This window comes from Triturus cristatus, chromosome 5_1, assembly GCF_964204655.1.
Source record: "Triturus cristatus chromosome 5_1, aTriCri1.1, whole genome shotgun sequence".
In the NCBI taxonomy this organism is placed as follows: domain Eukaryota; kingdom Metazoa; phylum Chordata; class Amphibia; order Caudata; family Salamandridae; genus Triturus; species Triturus cristatus.
The window spans coordinates 20,912,867-20,927,807 of record NC_140587.1 but is presented as its reverse complement, the minus strand read 5'-3'; positions in this window follow the sequence as shown (position 1 = coordinate 20,927,807).

Below are 14,941 nucleotides of genomic sequence, written 5' to 3'. Positions count from 1 at the left end.
TTTTGAGAGGTCTCTCCCATCCTTCCTTTACCAAACAAAGGGGTCCCCTTACAGGATGTCCGAACAGAAGTTCAAAAGGGCTGTAGCCAACCCCCTTCTGCGGGACCTCTCTGTAGGCGAACAAGAGGCAGGGTATCAGGACATCCCATCTCCGCCGAAGCTTTTCAGGTAGTCCATGAATCATCCCTTTTAGGGTCCTGTTGAATCTCTCAACAAGCCCATTGCATTGTGGGTGATAGGGTGTGGTGAATTTGTAGTTGACACCACACTCCTTCCACATAGCAGTCAGATATCCCGACATGAAGTTTGCACCTCTGTCAGAGACAACCTCCTTAGGAGAGCCCACTCTGGAGAACACTCCAACTAGTGCTCGTGCCACAACAGGTGCTGTAGTGGTCCTAAGGGGAATAGCTTCAGGATACCTGGTGGCGTGGTCCACCACCACCAGTATAAACTTGTGCCCTGATGCTGTCTGGGGTTCCATTGGTCCGACAATGTCAATCCCCACTCGTTCAAAGGGGACCCCCACCACCGGCAGTGGTATGAGGGGGGCCTTTGTCGTGCCACCTGACTTACCGCTGGCTTGGCAAGTGACACAGGAGCGGCAAAACTCCTTCGTATCTTCGGACATATGGGGCCAGTGAAAGTGTGGAACAATTCTGTCCCAAGTCTTATTCTGGCCTAAGTGACCTGCAAGGGGAATCTCGTGGGCCAAGGTAAGAAGGAAACCTCTCAGAGACAAGGGGACGACCAGCCTCCTGGTCGCGCCAGGCTTGGGGTCTCTTGCCTCGGAGTACAGGAGTCCATCGTTCCAGTACACTTTGTGGGTACCTGTGGCGTTCCCTGCAGCCTCAGCCGCAGCCTGCTGTCTGAGGGGTTCAAGTGAGGGGCAGTCTAACTGTGCCTTCCCCAGGTCTTCCCTAGAGGGTCCCCCTGAGCCCAGAAACTCAACCTGACCAGGTTCAAGCTCTTTTGGCTCAGTTTCCCTCAGTTCCTTAAGGTCAGCCTCCTCAGAGACTTGATCCACGACCTGGGGCAAGGGGGAAGGCGAGGCCTTACCCTTACTGCTCCTTTTCTTGGATGGTGTCTGGTCCGTTCTTCCAGGATCCAGCACCTGTTCAGTGGGGCATCTTTTGGCCTGTGACCTGGTCACAGCAAGGACATGTGCTGGCAAGCCTAACATTTCCATGTGAGTCCTCTGCTCCACTTCTGACCATTGTGACGTTTCCAAATCATTGCCCAACAGACATTCTACGGGGAGGTCTCAACTAACCACAACTTTCTTTGGGCCACTTACCCCTCCCCAGGAGAAATCAACAACTGCCATACTGTGATTGGTAGTGACATTGCTGGCATTGGTCACTAGGTAATCGGTACCTAGCATGATCTGTCCAGGGTCCACAAAGTTAGGCGTCACCATGGTGACACTGGCACAAGTGTCCCTGTAGGCCTGAGCCACTTTTCCATTGATCAAAGGCTTCTGCCTGTATTTGCCCAAAGTATTGGGACTGGCATCAGGGGACATATCCATATCCCCTGTACAGACAAGGACGGCCTGAGTGAGTGTGCCAACTAAGTCGTCACACCCCTCAGTTCCCAAGGTTGACCCAACTAATGCCTTGGGAGGCGCACTACCACTGCTGACTGTACTAGGGGGTGCAGGTGCCTTAGGGGCTGCAGTGGCAGGAGTTTGCCCTCCTTTCTTGGTGCACTCACTAAACCAGTGAGTCTTACTTTTACAGTATTGGCACCACCTTTTTGACTGGCCTTCTGGAGTCTTCTTTTTCTGCTGTGAAGCCTGACCCCCACCCTCTTTGGTTTGTTGGGGGCCTGTCGAAGACTTCTGGTCATTTTGTTCGTTCTTGTTACTACCCTTTTGGTCTGCTTTCTTCTGACCACCCTGGTTCTGCGTCTGGTTCTGCTTGACCCTTGTTCTGACCCATCTGTCTGCCTTCTTTCCCAATTCTTGGGGAGAGGTCAGCTCCGAGTCGACAAGGTGCTGATGCAACAATTGGTTCTGACAGTTGTTTAAAATCTGTTCTCTCATGATAAGATTGTACAATCCTATGTAATCAGTAACTTTGCTACCCAGTAACCAGCCTTCTAAAGCCTTAGTGGCACAATCGACAAAGTCAGTCCAATCCTGAGACTGAATTTTCTGGGTGTCTCGGAAACGCACCCGGTACTGCTCCGTGGTTAAGCCGAACCCATCAATCAGTGTATTCTTCAGGACTTGGTAGTTGTTAGCATCCTCAGCTCTCGTAGTGAGGAGCTTGTCTCGTCCTTTACCTTCAAAGGAGAGCCACAGTATAGCTGCCCACTGACTTGGGGGGACGCACTGGACAGTGCAGGCCCTCTCCAAAGCAGTGATGCACTTGTGGATGTCGTCCCCTTGTTTAAAGGGGGGCACTATTTTACTCAGGTGTCTAGTGTCTATACCCCTGTCTTTCTCTCTAATGGGAATGCTGCCACCAGTGGGATCTAACCCACTCAATTTCTGTTCTCGGGCCAAGACAAGTCTTTCTTTGGCGAGGGCAAGTTCTTCCCGCTCGATCCTCAGATTGACTTCCCTCATCTTTGCTTCGTGCTCCCTTCTCTGAGGGGACGTCATTCCTCTCTGAGAAGATGCCTGAGAAACATATGTTCGAACAGATCTGTTAGAGCCTCTCGATAGAGACCTAACTCGTCCGTTCCCAAGGTTAAGCCTGCTTAAGCGTGGGCCCGGGGCTCCCCCAGTTCCATTCTCATGCCTGCTTAAGTTGGTCCTTGTGAGCCTACTGACTACTACTGGACCTCCGTCTGCCTCGTCCCCTGCTAACTCTTCTTCCTCTTCCTCCTCACCATGGAGGTCAAGGTCAGGGTCACCAAGGGTTCCCTCTAAGGGAGGCATGTCCCCATCAGGATTAGGGGGGCCTGTGTTAGAAGCCCTCCTAGCGTCATAAGTCTCTAAGAGACCTATCAAAAACATGATGGTAGGGTTAGAACCCTGGTTTAGCTTCCTGGAGGCACACAATTGTCTCATCTCCGTGAAGCTAAGAGCTGCATATCGTGACACGACCTGCGGAGTCTCTGCGGACTCTCCGTGGCCCGACATGCTTTCTAGTGAGGTGTAAGTGATGCACCTACCTACACTATGTGTTTCCCTACTGATCCCTTGCTAAGAGTTATAGTCAGGGTGTGCTAGTCCCTGTTTCACTATAACAGCTGGTTCAGTAGAACTCAGAGTATTCTAAGTTAAGTTATATGTACCTGGGTACTTATGTGATCTTTCAACTTGATATTCTTAGGATACGTGTGTGGTAAAACAACAGCAAGCTCAAATCCCAACCGCTGCTCACCAATGTGAGAAGTTGGCCTGATATGTAGTGCTCACTATTCTAGTGATCACTGTGTATCATTCCAAACGACCCTTATTGATGATTGGTTGTAAGTCAACATTATAGACCAGCTATCCTAGTAGCGTGGACAAGAGCAGTCTTCAGGCTAAACTCTAGAGGGCGTGTTAAGCCAGCTGTTTACCATCACATATACCACTTGAACGCCAAGTGAAAGGACACCACACAAGTTGTTATGAAAATAAAGGATATTTATTTATAACAAGACTACCCTGGCTCTTTATGAGTCAGGGAGCTAAGCACAATACAAAACTCTTAGGAGAATACTTCTAGTCGCACAATTTACACAAATGCCCGAAGGACACGAAACCATTTACACTGCAAGTGGAATGGGAGAGGTTAAAGAGTCTACAGTTACTGATTCCGGAGGAATCCGATCAGTTGGACTAAACGGGAAAGGAGCTGGACACTTGTAGAGTGAACCTACGATGGAGCACCGAGATGCTCGAGTTACCTAGCCAGAGGCTGCGGCTGTGTGGGGTTCAGCAAGATGTCGGGAGTCCTTGTTGTAGTCTCGGGAGCCAGAAAGAAGAAGTTGCTGGCAGGCGACCAGTGTCGATGTTCAGCGAGATCCAAGCCTGGATCGGTGATGAAGGAAACCTGAAAGCAGAGGGGACTCAGTTCTCAACCGCTAGCCAGCGATGGGGGGGGGGTACCAGGAAGGTACCGGCTGAAGTCACCTCGACCAGGTGAGTGGATGACGTCGGACTCGGCTGTTCCTCGGACCAGGAGGCGCGGCGGCGACCAGGATGGAGGGCGAGCTGTCCCACGAAGGTGTCTGCTGTCGATGATGCTGGGCCCAGGAATGGGGCAGCGGATCTTGGCAGTGGCAAGCCCACGCGGTGGAGTCAAGATGGCGTCTGGAGTGGACCAGGAGGGTCCGTGGTACTCCTCTGTTGGAGGGGAGCAAGAGCCAGTCTGGAGCAACCAGACCAGTGATGAAAACTGTCGTGGTGCGTCGTGAAGAGGGCCACAAGCCGGTCGGCGAGTGGTCGGACAACGCGGTGAGCAGCAAGGAGCAGAAGGGCACCCCACGTAGATCTCGTGGATGCTGGGGAGGCAGACTCCGGTGCTGGAGCCGCTCAGGGTTAGGGCTTCTCAAACCCTAGGTGCACTCACTCGAGGGTCCCTCGGTGGGTGCGCTAGATAAGCGTCGTGCAGGTTCTGAAGATGGCCGGTCCCGCAGGTCTCGTCACACCTACGAATCTCAGCTAGGCTGACGATGTAGGTAGAGGTCGGAGATGGCAGGGAACCCGGGTCTCGTCGAGCAGGGCAGTCTTGTTCCGTAGGAGAGACGTACAGCAAACCGCAAGCGCTTAGGTGGTGCCTGCTGGTGCAGGGTGGCTACTCCTTAGCCACAAGGGAGAGTCTTCAGAAAAAGTCAAGAGTTCCTTTCGTGGAAAGTAGTTCAAGATTCAGAATTATCCAATTTGGGAAGGGGACCCGCTCCCACCTTTATCCTAGGAAAAGGGGCTGGCCCGTGACTAGGTCCTACCTATGGGTGGGGCCAGGAGGGGGGTGGTTACACCCCTATCCTTTGTCCGGCTTCGCCCCAGCTCAGGGGCTGGTGTGCCCCCGAAACTGGTTTGAGCCGGGCTATGCACAGTGAGCACCGGGGTGCCACTTGCAATCACCTTCCTTTCAGCCCTGCCTACCTGGGATACACAAACCCTGTCTGGGATGGTGCTAACACCGCCCTCGACAGGAAACCCTTTGTCCAAGCTCCCCTCGCTGGAAGGTCTCCCAGCAGCAGGAGGTCAGACTTGTGTCTGGTGGCAGCATCCATTTTGTGATGCTAAGGCTTGAGTCAACTTTAACCGGGGTTCAAGGTTACTTCCATGTCGTGTCCCTCTAGAAGGGTGGAATGCTAACCCCGTCGCCAGAATTGGCGAGGGGTTCGTATTCCAATTCGTATGACACCTTACTTGACATGTGTGGGTGATGCGATGCCAAAGTTAGCAAATAACCGCGAGGATTATAATGCATTTTAAGGTAGTTGGCCCGCGTCACCATGGAACGGCTATTAAGACTTGGTTCCGCAAGCCGTCGACGGGCTCAGCTCGCGCCAGAGCACCATCCCACATGATTCCCCGCACTCTGCCTTCAGGATTGATAAGGCCTGCCATAGGAGTGACTGATAGGAATCCATGTGTCCATTTTAGGGTTAGGTATAGGAATACTACACCTATAGCAACGGGTGATTACACCACCTTGCCCCAGCTGTCGTGCAGCCAGTTGTGTCAGATTTGGGTGGCCATCCAGGGGTGGCATAATACATGCTGCAGCCCCTGGTAGGCCCTGGGTACACCGATGCCCTGGATACCTGTGGTATGCTGATACAGGGACTGATAAGGCGGCCTAGTTCCAATTGGTGGATGCACCTAATGTACACGTGTGTTATTTCGAGAGAGAACAGCTAGGCTGTGGGTCTGATTGGCAGGCCCACAGCCGGGGAAAGTCGTAAACCAATGAAGAAAAAGCAAAAAATCTGGGTGATCATAGGATTGCAGACCCTACTCTCCTACATGACCCCCCCCAAACTTTGGGACAATAAGCTAACCTTGACCAGGTGAGTCTTCTTGCTCTAAGTGGAAATACCTGTAGAGCCCATCTGCATTGCCATGATCAGTGCCAGGTCTATGCTCCACTGTGAAGTCCATCCCCTGTAGGGAAATGGACCACCTAAGTAGTTTGGGGTTTTCACCCTTCATTTGATTTAGCCACAAGAGGGGCTTATGGTCGGTCTGAATCTTGAAGTGAGTGCCAAACAAGTATGGCCTCAACTTCTTCAGGGCCCAAACCACAGCAAATGCCTCCCTCTCAATAGCTGACCAATTCTTCTCTCTGGGGGTCAGCCTCCTGCTAATAAAAGCTATGGGCTGGTCATGACCATCAAAATTCAGCTGAGATAGAACAGCTCCCACACCCAACTCCGAAGCGTCTGTTTGGACAATGAATGTTTTGGAGTAGTCTGGACTCTTTAGGATAGGTGCTGTGCACATGGCCTGCTTTAGGTCATCGAATGCCTTTTGACAGCTCGCTGTCCACTGAACTTTTTTTGGCATCTTTTCACTTGTCAGATCGTTTAGCGGGGTCACAATGGATCCATAATTTCTGACAAATTTCCGGTAATAACCAGTCAGGCCCAAGAAAGCTCGAACCTGAGTCTGGGTGGTTGGAGGAGCCCAGTCCTGGATGGCCTGTATTTTGCTCTCCAATGGCTGAACCTGGCCTCCACCTACAAGGTGGCCCAGGTATACAACCTGTGTCTGCCCTATCTGGCACTTGGTGGCCTTGATAGTGAGGCCTGCCTTCTGCAGAGCCTCTAACACTTTCCTCAGGTGGACCAGGTGATCCTCCCAGGTGGAGCTAAAGACAGCGATATCGTCCAGATACGCCGCACAGAAGTCGTCCAACCCGGCGAGAACTCGATTCACCAGCCTTTGGAAGGTGGCAGGTGCATTTTTCAAACCAAAGGGCATTACCACGAACTGATAATACCCATCCGGGGTAGAAAATGCTGTTTTGGGTTTGGCCTCCTCAGCTAACCTGATTTGCCAATACCCAGCTGTCAGGTCAAATGTACTTAAGTAGTTGGCCGAAGCCAACCGGTCTATAAGTTCATCTGTTCTTGGTATTGGGTGGGCGTCAGTCTTAGTGACTGCATTGAGGCCTCTGTAGTCCACGCAAAACCTCATCTCTTTCTTACCGCCCTGGGTGTGAGGTTTCGGCACGAGAACTACTGGACTAGCCCAGGGGCTGTCCGAGGGCTCAATGACTCCCAGCTCCAACATTTTCTGTACCTCTGTCTTGATGCAGTCTCTGACATGATCAGGCTGTCGATAGATTTTACTCTTTACGGGCAGACTGTCCCCAAAGTCGACCTCATGGGTACACCAATTGGTCTGACTGGGTGTCAGAGAGAACATATGTCGGAAGGATTGAAGAACCTGTTTACAACCCTGTTGTTGATGTCCAGAGAGGCTGCCACAAAAGACAACACCATCTACTGACCCATCGTCAGGGTTCTGAGAGAGCAGGTCCGGGAGAGGGTCACTCTCCTCCTCCTGTCCCTCATCTGTGGCCATGAGCAAGCCCATGCCCTCCCTGTCGACATATGCCTTGAGCCTGTTTACATGGAGCACCCGGTGGGGGCTCCGGGGAGTTCCCAGGTCTACCAAGTAGGTGACCTCTCCCTTTTGCTCAATGATTGTGTGGGGCCCAGACCATTTGTCTTTGAGTGCTGCTGGGGCCACTGGCTCCAGCACCCACACCTTCTGTCCAGGCTGATACACAGTCAGGACAGCCTTTTGGTCGTGCCAAGCTTTCTGTAATTCTTGGCTCGCCTCAAGGTTTTTAGATGCCTTTTCCATGTACTCAGCCATCCGCGAGCGTAGACCGAGCACATAGTCCACAATGTTTGATGCCGGCTTTTTGAGAGGTCTCTCCCATCCTTCCTTTACCAAACAAAGGGGTCCCCTTACAGGATGTCCGAACAGAAGTTCAAAAGGGCTGTAGCCAACCCCCTTCTGCGGGACCTCTCTGTAGGCGAACAAGAGGCAGGGTATCAGGACATCCCATCTCCGCCGAAGCTTTTCAGGTAGTCCATGAATCATCCCTTTTAGGGTCCTGTTGAATCTCTCAACAAGCCCATTGCATTGTGGGTGATAGGGTGTGGTGAATTTGTAGTTGACACCACACTCCTTCCACATAGCAGTCAGATATCCCGACATGAAGTTTGCACCTCTGTCAGAGACAACCTCCTTAGGAGAGCCCACTCTGGAGAACACTCCAACTAGTGCTCGTGCCACAACAGGTGCTGTAGTGGTCCTAAGGGGAATAGCTTCAGGATACCTGGTGGCGTGGTCCACCACCACCAGTATAAACTTGTGCCCTGATGCTGTCTGGGGTTCCATTGGTCCGACAATGTCAATCCCCACTCGTTCAAAGGGGACCCCCACCACCGGCAGTGGTATGAGGGGGGCCTTTGTCGTGCCACCTGACTTACCGCTGGCTTGGCAAGTGACACAGGAGCGGCAAAACTCCTTCGTATCTTCGGACATATGGGGCCAGTGAAAGTGTGGAACAATTCTGTCCCAAGTCTTATTCTGGCCTAAGTGACCTGCAAGGGGAATCTCGTGGGCCAAGGTAAGAAGGAAACCTCTCAGAGACAAGGGGACGACCAGCCTCCTGGTCGCGCCAGGCTTGGGGTCTCTTGCCTCGGAGTACAGGAGTCCATCGTTCCAGTACACTTTGTGGGTACCTGTGGCGTTCCCTGCAGCCTCAGCCGCAGCCTGCTGTCTGAGGGGTTCAAGTGAGGGGCAGTCTAACTGTGCCTTCCCCAGGTCTTCCCTAGAGGGTCCCCCTGAGCCCAGAAACTCAACCTGACCAGGTTCAAGCTCTTTTGGCTCAGTTTCCCTCAGTTCCTTAAGGTCAGCCTCCTCAGAGACTTGATCCACGACCTGGGGCAAGGGGGAAGGCGAGGCCTTACCCTTACTGCTCCTTTTCTTGGATGGTGTCTGGTCCGTTCTTCCAGGATCCAGCACCTGTTCAGTGGGGCATCTTTTGGCCTGTGACCTGGTCACAGCAAGGACATGTGCTGGCAAGCCTAACATTTCCATGTGAGTCCTCTGCTCCACTTCTGACCATTGTGACGTTTCCAAATCATTGCCCAACAGACATTCTACGGGGAGGTCTCAACTAACCACAACTTTCTTTGGGCCACTTACCCCTCCCCAGGAGAAATCAACAACTGCCATACTGTGATTGGTAGTGACATTGCTGGCATTGGTCACTAGGTAATCGGTACCTAGCATGATCTGTCCAGGGTCCACAAAGTTAGGCGTCACCATGGTGACACTGGCACAAGTGTCCCTGTAGGCCTGAGCCACTTTTCCATTGATCAAAGGCTTCTGCCTGTATTTGCCCAAAGTATTGGGACTGGCATCAGGGGACATATCCATATCCCCTGTACAGACAAGGACGGCCTGAGTGAGTGTGCCAACTAAGTCGTCACACCCCTCAGTTCCCAAGGTTGACCCAACTAATGCCTTGGGAGGCGCACTACCACTGCTGACTGTACTAGGGGGTGCAGGTGCCTTAGGGGCTGCAGTGGCAGGAGTTTGCCCTCCTTTCTTGGTGCACTCACTAAACCAGTGAGTCTTACTTTTACAGTATTGGCACCACCTTTTTGACTGGCCTTCTGGAGTCTTCTTTTTCTGCTGTGAAGCCTGACCCCCACCCTCTTTGGTTTGTTGGGGGCCTGTCGAAGACTTCTGGTCATTTTGTTCGTTCTTGTTACTACCCTTTTGGTCTGCTTTCTTCTGACCACCCTGGTTCTGCGTCTGGTTCTGCTTGACCCTTGTTCTGACCCATCTGTCTGCCTTCTTTCCCAATTCTTGGGGAGAGGTCAGCTCCGAGTCGACAAGGTGCTGATGCAACAATTGGTTCTGACAGTTGTTTAAAATCTGTTCTCTCATGATAAGATTGTACAATCCTATGTAATCAGTAACTTTGCTACCCAGTAACCAGCCTTCTAAAGCCTTAGTGGCACAATCGACAAAGTCAGTCCAATCCTGAGACTGAATTTTCTGGGTGTCTCGGAACAGCACCCGGTACTGCTCCGTGGTTAAGCCGAACCCATCAATCAGTGTATTCTTCAGGACTTGGTAGTTGTTAGCATCCTCAGCTCTCGTAGTGAGGAGCTTGTCTCGTCCTTTACCTTCAAAGGAGAGCCACAGTATAGCTGCCCACTGACTTGGGGGGACGCACTGGACAGTGCAGGCCCTCTCCAAAGCAGTGATGCACTTGTGGATGTCGTCCCCTTGTTTAAAGGGGGGCACTATTTTACTCAGGTGTCTAGTGTCTATACCCCTGTCTTTCTCTCTAATGGGAATGCTGCCACCAGTGGGATCTAACCCACTCAATTTCTGTTCTCGGGCCAAGACAAGTCTTTCTTTGGCGAGGGCAAGTTCTTCCCGCTCGATCCTCAGATTGACTTCCCTCATCTTTGCTTCGTGCTCCCTTCTCTGAGGGGACGTCATTCCTCTCTGAGAAGATGCCTGAGAAACATATGTTCGAACAGATCTGTTAGAGCCTCTCGATAGAGACCTAACTCGTCCGTTCCCAAGGTTAAGCCTGCTTAAGCGTGGGCCCGGGGCTCCCCCAGTTCCATTCTCATGCCTGCTTAAGTTGGTCCTTGTGAGCCTACTGACTACTACTGGACCTCCGTCTGCCTCGTCCCCTGCTAACTCTTCTTCCTCTTCCTCCTCACCATGGAGGTCAAGGTCAGGGTCACCAAGGGTTCCCTCTAAGGGAGGCATGTCCCCATCAGGATTAGGGGGGCCTGTGTTAGAAGCCCTCCTAGCATCATAAGTCTCTAAGAGACCTATCAAAAACGTGATGGTAGGGTTAGAACCCTGGTTTAGCTTCCTGGAGGCACACAATTGTCTCATCTCCGTGAAGCTAAGAGCTGCATATCGTGACACGACCTGCGGAGTCTCTGCGGACTCTCCGTGGCCCGACATGCTTTCTAGTGAGGTGTAAGTGATGCACCTACCTACACTATGTGTTTCCCTACTGATCCCTTGCTAAGAGTTATAGTCAGGGTGTGCTAGTCCCTGTTTCACTATAACAGCTGGTTCAGTAGAACTCAGAGTATTCTAAGTTAAGTTATATGTACCTGGGTACTTATGTGATCTTTCAACTTGATATTCTTAGGATACGTGTGTGGTAAAACAACAGCAAGCTCAAATCCCAACCGCTGCTCACCAATGTGAGAAGTTGGCCTGATATGTAGTGCTCACTATTCTAGTGATCACTGTGTATCATTCCAAACGACCCTTATTGATGATTGGTTGTAAGTCAACATTATAGACCAGCTATCCTAGTAGCGTGGACAAGAGCAGTCTTCAGGCTAAACTCTAGAGGGCGTGTTAAGCCAGCTGTTTACCATCACATATACCACTTGAACGCCAAGTGAAAGGACACCACACAAGTTGTTATGAAAATAAAGGATATTTATTTATAACAAGACTACCCTGGCTCTTTATGAGTCAGGGAGCTAAGCACAATACAAAACTCTTAGGAGAATACTTCTAGTCGCACAATTTACACAAATGCCCGAAGGACACGAAACCATTTACACTGCAAGTGGAATGGGAGAGGTTAAAGAGTCTACAGTTACTGATTCCGGAGGAATCCAATCAGTTGGACTAAACGGGAAAGGAGCTGGACACTTGTAGAGTGAACCTACGATGGAGCACCGAGATGCTCGAGTTACCTAGCCAGAGGCTGCGGCTGTGTGGGGTTCAGCAAGATGTCGGGAGTCCTTGTTGTAGTCTCGGGAGCCTGAAAGAAGAAGTTGCTGGCAGGCGACCAGTGTCGATGTTCAGCGAGATCCAAGCCTGGATCGGTGATGAAGGAAACCTGAAAGCAGAGGGGACTCAGTTCTCAACCGCTAGCCAGCGATCGGGGGGGGGTACCAGGAAGGTACCGGCTGAAGTCACCTCGACCAGGTGAGTGGATGACGTCGGACTCGGCTGTTCCTCGGACCAGGAGGCGCGGCGGCGACCAGGATGGAGGGCGAGCTGTCCCACGAAGGTGTCTGCTGTCGATGATGCTGGGCCCAGGAATGGGGCAGCGGATCTTGGCAGTGGCAAGCCCACGCGGTGGAGTCAAGATGGCGTCTGGAGTGGACCAGGAGGGTCCGTGGTACTCCTCTGTTGGAGGGGAGCAAGAGCCAGTCTGGAGCAACCAGACCAGTGATGAAAACTGTCGTGGTGCGTCGTGAAGAGGGCCACAAGCCGGTCGGCGAGTGGTCGGACAACGCGGTGAGCAGCAAGGAGCAGAAGGGCACCCCACGTAGATCTCGTGGATGCTGGGGAGGCAGACTCCGGTGCTTGAGCCGCTCAGGGTTAGGGCTTCTCAAACCCTAGGTGCACTCACTCGAGGGTCCCTCGGTGGGCGCGCTAGATAAGCGTCGTGCAGGTTCTGAAGATGGCCGGTCCCGCAGGTCTCGTCACACCTACGAATCTCAGCTAGGCTGACGATGTAGGTAGAGGTCGGAGATGGCAGGGAACCCGGGTCTCGTCGAGCAGGGCTGTCTTGTTCCGTAGGAGAGACGTACAGCAAACCGCAAGCGCTTAGGTGGTGCCTGCTGGTGCAGGGTGGCTACTCCTTAGCCACAAGGGAGAGTCTTCAGAAAAAGTCAAGAGTTCCTTTCGTGGAAAGTAGTTCAAGATTCAGAATTATCCAATTTGGGAAGGGGACCCGCTCCCACCTTTATCCTAGGAAAAGGGGCTGGCCCGTGACTAGGTCCTACCTATGGGTGGGGCCAGGAGGGGGGTGGTTACACCCCTATCCTTTGTCCGGCTTCGCCCCAGCTCAGGGGCTGGTGTGCCCCCGAAACTGGTTTGAGCCGGGCTATGCACAGTGAGCACCGGGGTGCCACTTGCAATCACCTTCCTTTCAGCCCTGCCTACCTGGGATACACAAACCCTGTCTGGGATGGTGCTAACACCGCCCTCGACAGGAAACCCTTTGTCCAAGCTCCCCTCGCTGGAAGGTCTCCCAGCAGCAGGAGGTCAGACTTGTGTCTGGTGGCAGCATCCATTTTGTGATGCTAAGGCTTGAGTCAACTTTAACCGGGGTTCAAGGTTACTTCCATGTCGTGTCCCTCTAGAAGGGTGGAATGCTAACCCCGTCGCCAGAATTGGCGAGGGGTTCGTATTCCAATTCGTATGACACCTTACTTGACATGTGTGGGTGATGCGATGCCAAAGTTAGCAAATAACCGCGAGGATTATAATGCATTTTAAGGTAGTTGGCCCGCGTCACCATGGAACAGCTATTAAGACTTGGTTCCGCAAGCCGTCGACGGGCTCAGCTCGCGCCAGAGCACCATCCCACATGATTCCCCGCACTCTGCCTTCAGGATTGATAAGGCCTGCCATAGGAGTGACTGATAGGAATCCATGTGTCCATTTTAGGGTTAGGTATAGGAATACTACACCTATAGCAACGGGTGATTACACCACCTTGCCCCAGCTGTCGTGCAGCCAGTTGTGTCAGATTTGGGTGGCCATCCAGGGGTGGCATAATACATGCTGCAGCCCCTGGTAGGCCCTGGGTACACCGATGCCCTGGATACCTGTGGTATGCTGATACAGGGACTGATAAGCGGCCCAGTTCCAATTGGTGGATGCACCAATGTACACGTGTGTTAATTTCGAGAGAGAACAGCCAGGCTGTTGGTTTGTTTGGCAGGCCCACAGCCGGGGAAAGTCGTAAACCAATGAAGAAAAAGCAAAAAATCTGGGTGATCATAGGATTGCAGACCCTACTCTCCTACAGCATGGTGCTAGCTTTACGCCACCGCTGCGTCACAGAAGTGACGCAATGGCGGTGCAAAAGTGGCGCACGGGGCTTTTAAATCTGCCCCTTCATCTGAGTGCTGCAGCATTTTACGCAGTTAAGATACACAGCAACTGTAAAAACACAGCGCTTGTTTTAGCACCACATGCTGCCTCACTGGTGTAACTCTCACTTTTCAACAATTCCAATATTTTAAAGTAGCAGCCTGAGTTTACGCATGTGAACACCGGGGCTTGCACCAGCCCACAGAGAGCCGTGCTGAAACATAAAGCACGGCGCCCCTCTTGCAAACATGGAAGCATGTGCTGTGCTGAATTAAAGCGCCCGTGTATATCAATCACTCAATCATATTATTTGATTCAGACCTCAAATGAGGTCAACAAATACATAAATATGGAACATATTAGATTATTATTTTTTTTAAACAATTTTAAAAACTCTTCTTAAGTTTAAAAGGGTTATAGCAGTTTGTGGTCCATAAATATACAATATATAAGTTAAAAACTTTTAAATGTGTGCAGTTTTTAAATATGTTTTAAAAAACTCATAAAAAACTAAAGGCAAACAAATTCATTAGGCGGAGACTTGCACACCGTAATAAGATGTTGAACTAAAATAGCATTGTATCTTAAGCGTATTGGCTTTATGAATCGTCGCCGAGCCTCTACCAAAATCGGGTTAGGACAGATTAATAATACGTGAGAAAGATCTTGTGATCCGTCATTGCACAAATCACAATTACCTGGAGTATTTTCGGGGGAGTTCCATCTGGTGGAATATACTTTCAAAGGGAGAATTTCTAATCGGTAAAGGAAGGATACAGCGGTTTACTCTGTGCCCTTACTGAAACTGTGGATACTGCGCGGGGATTTTGAATACTATATTTTCCGCAACTTTTTGATAATGCTTCAATTAAATACAGTATTATTTAACTAGTTGATAACTTATTTTCTGCATCATATGTTTTAAAAAGAGCTTCAAATGCGCTGGAGACCAGGCCTGCAAATTTGCTGTGGGGCATTGGAACAACTCAAGGGCTGTTTTAAGGTTCCTATTAAAAGTGTGCTGAGCCGATTCATCTCTAAAGGTCTCCAATTTTAATATATATCTAAGGGTGCCAGGGACTGCATGTCAGAGGTCAAAGGCCCACCCGATGATGATGATGGAGACGG